Below are 6,000 nucleotides of genomic sequence, written 5' to 3'. Positions count from 1 at the left end.
TAGATAGATAGATAGATAGATAGAACTTTTGCAGCTGCATGGAACTCTGGGATTGTCACATGTCTCTGCCTGGGTCAGGCAGGTGCACCTGAACTGCATCAAAAACGGTCTGAAACCGGAAAGCATAGGTGCATACGCTCTCTGGCACAGCGTGAAATATAAGCTGATGTGGGAAAAGTGCTACTGTGACAGAGAGAGCTGTTTAGAATTGCTAATAGAACATCAGGCCATTTCAAAGGCTCGTCTGCATTCTCTCGCATCCCGTTCCATCGCAGAATGAGCACCCAATCAGATAGCAAAGCCTTGCTTGATTCTGCAGAGGAAACATTAGCGCTGAGCAATGATATGGATTTCTCTGAGTACCGGCGCCAGATAGGAGTCTGCTTTAATCTTCCACCCTGGATTCAGATTTCTGTTCCAGATGCCTCTCTCACGCTCACACACTCACTCTGTGTCTCCCTATAGCTTTAGAGCTGAAGCGATTTGCAGGCTTGTGATTGGCTGAAAGTGCAGAGGTCAGTGTCTCCTGTTGAACAAACACCTGTGTGTACCTCGCAAACGGCTTTCGCATTCTGAAACTAAAACTTCAAGCATTTGAAAGTATACATAGCTGGTCGCCAATCTATATGTAAAGTGATAGCCAACAGTTTATCACATTATAACCTTAGAAAGACTCTATTGAGCCTGTTGATACTTTCTGAACATAGATATCTGACATGTTGCTGTTTAACAGCTTGAGATGGAAGTTGCAAAACTAAAACTCAAAAGTTAGTTTAAAAAAAAAAACATGACATGACAAACAAACAATAAATCAATCAATAAATAAGCTTTTTTGTTATATATTTACATAATTCATGACTTTTACATTATTGTGTCATATCTCAGTATTAATATTATAATTATCATTAATATTATATACATTCTATTAATATTTTAGTATAATATATTTTATTTTGTGTTTATTTATTGGTTAATTATTCATCTGATTCATGTAACACAACAAATGCGCACATTACTTAACTACATTTTTCAACAATATTTCAAGTAAGTAATTTTTTTTCCCTTCATATATTTAAATAATTATTGACTGTTAAATCCAAAGCTACAAAAAACATGTTTCATAAAAGATAAAAAATACACACATTAGAGCATAACATTTGTCATAAAAAGAGCATAAAAAATATGTCATACTATTTTAAATAAATAAAATATTTTAATATATATTTAAATAATTCCTGACTGTTACATCCAAGCCAGTATGTTATGGCATAAAGATGCTGGTTTAAATCTACTGCAAAACTAAGAGTAAGGCCACAGTGTGCTACAGTATGTTTGTGCTCGGGTTACGAGGAGTATCAGATGATTGCGCATGTAAAGTAGTTGGTTATTCAGTCATCGGTGATTGTGGCTAACTTTGCCTCACAAGTTGACTTTGCCTAAAAAACAAAGCATTTCGCAAGCTGCACTAGCTACTGTATTAAAATGCTAATGAGCTACACCTAATTAGCTGTCAGTTCCTAAAGATGTCAAAGTATTAATTAATTGAAATAAAAAAGTAACAATGGGTAGTGTATGCAGATATTCTCATGGGTTTTAAAATGTATATCCACCATATGTGAACATACGACGCTAGCTCAACGCTATTCCTCAATGCATGAACGCCCTCATCAGTCTCTCTTGTTCTAGGATTGAAAAGACTCACTCGCTGAGACAAGGCCCAGCGAGGGTCATTGTGTTTGTGTGGATGGTGAGGAGCATGGTGGTCCTGGCCCACAGACAATGGGTCCCATCCTATTAGCGTTGTGTAAGGAGGCCTGCTGGGAGAGGACATGCTGAATTAGCCCCACCATGTTCACCTCATCTGTCACTGCTGCCAGGCCATACGGCATGTAGGACACAGTTGTAAAGTGATAAAAGATATTACTAAAGTCTTTTGTCGACCACCAGAGATTGACAGGGCTGGCGGTGTGCTCCGTAGTCAAGCGGCCGGATGTTTGCTCAATGGCGAATTAAAATGTTTCAGATGGTAATCGTTACTGACTTTGCTCTCGGTTTTATATTATACATCTTTGGTTGTCCCTAAACTGGTGCTTACGTCATCTAACATTCGTTTTTATTTCGTTTGACACATTTTGATTAATGTCTTTTTCATTCTTAATGCTAATAGTCAGCTAGCATAGCTTTTAACACTTCTAGCTTGGCGTGAAAAAAAAAAACACCAACAAAGAAAATTAAATAAACACAAAATGTAAAAATCATGTTTGTTACACCTCTAAATTGTCTTGTGTTTGCAGTTATGAAACCCACTGCCAAGATTTCACAGCTTGTTTGTGGTTCATGCAATCCTAATCATGATCTGTTGGGTGCAAACTGGGGGTCAAAAGTATTCTGGGATTCACAGTCCAATAAAACTGTCTCCAAAAGTGTCAGTGTCAGAAAGGTGTCTTTTGAAGGCTGTGCAATAATCATCCAATTAGATATAATTGGTTAGGTGCTCACCCTCTGAATTAGGTTCCTTAATAAGACACCAGCACTCAATTTTCCGGGCAACTGTGAAAATAACGAAAACAATGTATTAGCTAGTCTATATTGGTGTAGCACGGCGCCTGAAAGTCCTGTAGAAACAATTCCAATTAAGACAAAACATCTGAGTAAACGCACACAAACAAACACCAAACACACACACACACACACACACACACCAGGGGGAGGTGAAGCTAAAAGTTCAGGGATCCAATGTTTGCTTTCCTGAGATTGAATATTTAACGAAGTGTGCGGTTAAACAGTAACATAATGCTCCCACATTGACAGGCTCATTAATTTTTAACCTGTCGCGCTGAGATTACACTGTGTTGTCTGAAATTGGTTTTGCATAAAGAATTAGGACATGACATGAAAGCTGGGAATTTAAAAATTGATCAAAAGTCCAAATGGACGTGTCACTCATTTATGGTGTCTTCTTTCCCTTCATCTAACACTTTTGGTAGCAATGACAATTGTGACTACACTGTGCTTGTTGTCTTTTTTGATGTCTTTTGTTACTGTCCATGTCTCCTGGGCCAACGCTAGGCGCAAAGATCACCCATCAATAAAGCTTAATATGTTTCTGTCCCTTTATCTTATCACACTTTCACTCCCTCTTTATCTCTAACATTCCTCTATCCACCAGACACATTGTTGTCTGAGTGATTACATTAAGATAACCTGGGTTTTCAATTCAGTTTAATAAAACTGCAATAAGAATCCATTCTCTAAACCATTTGTCTTAGACAGGATTACAGGGAAGCCTATGCAAAGGCAGGGAAACACCTTGAATGTACAATCACCCAGTCCATCTATGAGTAATTGACCTATCCTGCATGGGGAGAACATGCAAATTTACACCAAGAGTTTAGGGCTCAGCTGGGAATCAAACCGGAGACCTTCTTGCCATGCCACGACCCACTGAGCCACCGCTGCACCCTTTAATAGATATGTGTGACATCATGACCAATAGTGACCGTTGGTGATGCAACCAACTTGAACAAAGTTCAGCTTCATGCACATGAGCTGATGTGGTGACTACCAAGAAGCTAAAACACTGGAGCTTATATGATCTGCCCCCTGATACAGCTAAATACTGGGATTACAGGGACTTGATGACTTTCAGTGTTTTAAAACTGTATGTAAACTGTATGAGGTGTGCTGAGCTCAGCATTTTCAGTGGACTCTGCAGATAACCTGTTTGGGAGGCAGTCCATGTCCAGGGCTGGATCATGGTCCCGCCTGGGGCTCATGTCTTTGGGTAGAGGGGATTACGTGATGGGTTTATATTGTAACTTGCCAATCAGGAACTCAGCTGTTTGTGTTGAGGAGGGCAGTGAAGCTGGTGATAAACTTGCACTGTGTGCACTGGGGTCTCTGCGGTTCATCTTGCACTGCACCCTCTGAGGGGGCCTTGCTTTATGCTTGTGTTCTGCTCATGATGCATGTGTTGAAGAGCTAGTTTGTGTGGTATGTACTCAGGTGTCCAGGGTCCCTAGTGGTCAGCTCACACTGTGTGCAATAAAAAGCCCAGGGCCCAAGCAGTCACCTTGCACTTTTTGCGCCAAGGGGCCCTATTTGTCAACTTGTCCCGCATATGCAATGGGGCCCAGGGATCCTAGTGGTCAACTTGTGACATGTGCAGTGAAGGGCCTGAGGGCCCTAGTGGTCAGCTTGTGTTGTATGTGCCAAAGTGTCAGGGGGCACTAGTTATCAACTTGTAATATATGCGCTCAAGGGCCCAAGTGCCCTAGTCATCAGCTGCATGTGCCAAGGGGCCTGTAGGCCCCAGCCGTCAGCTTGCGATATATGAAATGAAATGCCTGAGGATCCTAGTAGTCAACTTGCTCTGTATGTGCCAAGGGGCCCTAGTGGTCACCTTACATTTTAAAATGCAACAAGGGCACTCTTGGACTTCTTGGCCGAAGGCTTTAATGGCCCCTAGCAATCTGAGACCCCAGGGCACTAGTCTTCAGGTTTATACTCCAGCCCTTACAATGATCGATACACACAGTAAGAACCAATATCAAAGTGTGTATATACGCATTAAAGTGTGTGCGCATTGCTGTCATCATGAGTTAGTGTTTGAACATTCTTAGACACAGTTTGTGAGACAGTCAAGCTGGGACATGAGTGGAAAAATCTTGCTGTCCATCCCATCATCACCGAGAACATGTGATCGGAGACATCCGCCATAGGCCTACATACCAGTGAATACAGAAAAACCAACCTACAGAGTATAGGGCGCCAACACAAACACAAAGCACAGAACCCACACCAATAAGGCAATATAAGACACTTCCCTTGGTTTTATGTAAGGAACTCTTGTGAGTTTTTTCTTCTGTAGGAGCCAGGTGGCCAGGCAGCCTCAGGAATTAAACCAACATTGCTTTCTTAGTGAGAGTGTGCTCAAATCTTCAAGGTTTTAACAGAGTGTCAGACCCTCATCCCAAACTAAATTATATTAGGGAGAAAACAGGGAAGACTTCTAAAGAAGTCATTTATTTCCTCCTCAGCAAATGAGTTGGTGTACTTAGTGGGCCACATAATCATTAGCACCTGCAGACAACAATAGAAGAGGTTGAAGGGAGGGTCAAAATAATGAGGACGAACAGTATCCCCTAATTCTCTGCTTTTAAAAACAAAACACACATCTGCATCCTTGAGGTGTATTGTTAGCTACTGGAATACACATTGCATTGTGAGTCTGCAAGCTGTATTTGAGGAAAACGTACCTTTAAATACTATCAGAGATTTTGTTTTGTTCAAAATAATCCTTAACAATCCATAAACCATTCCCTTGTCAATGTGTCTGGCCACTATTTCAAACCAAAAAAGCACCACAGCACCTCACAAACTGGACTTTCACATCTTTTGAAGAAAACATGAGGGCTACTTGCCTATGCAAAACTCCCTGCCACAATACTAGGCTATTGTGGATGGTTACCACAGCATTATTATGGGGTTTCCAGAAGTGTCCTGACTGTTTTTAAGCATCTTCCTATGAGTTTTTTTTTTTGTTTTTTTTATCTACCCAGGTTAAAAGAGTACATTCACAAGTTTCTATGCTATTTTGGTCACTAGATATGGCTTAATGTTGTATTGTCAACAGGTGAAAATCTGATACCCCACTGAGCATCATAATCTGGGGTATTATTCATATTTTCAGCAAAAAATTAAATAAATAAATGACGAATGTTTTGTGAAAAAAACAAACAAAAAAACAACATTTTATTTTGAAAGAGTTATAATGCAAGTGTTTACCAACACTGGCAAAGTTACGCAGAACTACTTTGTGTACAGTAAAGCCCAAAGTATACTTCAATTTTTATACATACACAAGGGACAGAGTGCATTGGGTTTGACACAAATGACGTCATCAGAAGATCTTGTACACGCATCACCCGATTCTTTTATGTGCAGGTCGCACATGCACATTGAATTTGTTTTACAGTAATCAGTTGTTCCTCAAGGTGG

The sequence above is a fragment of the Carassius carassius genome, chromosome 35 (assembly GCF_963082965.1).
Source record: "Carassius carassius chromosome 35, fCarCar2.1, whole genome shotgun sequence".
Lineage (NCBI taxonomy): Eukaryota > Metazoa > Chordata > Actinopteri > Cypriniformes > Cyprinidae > Carassius > Carassius carassius.
The sequence above is the reverse complement of the archived record's forward strand: the minus strand, read 5'-3'. Positions refer to the sequence as shown.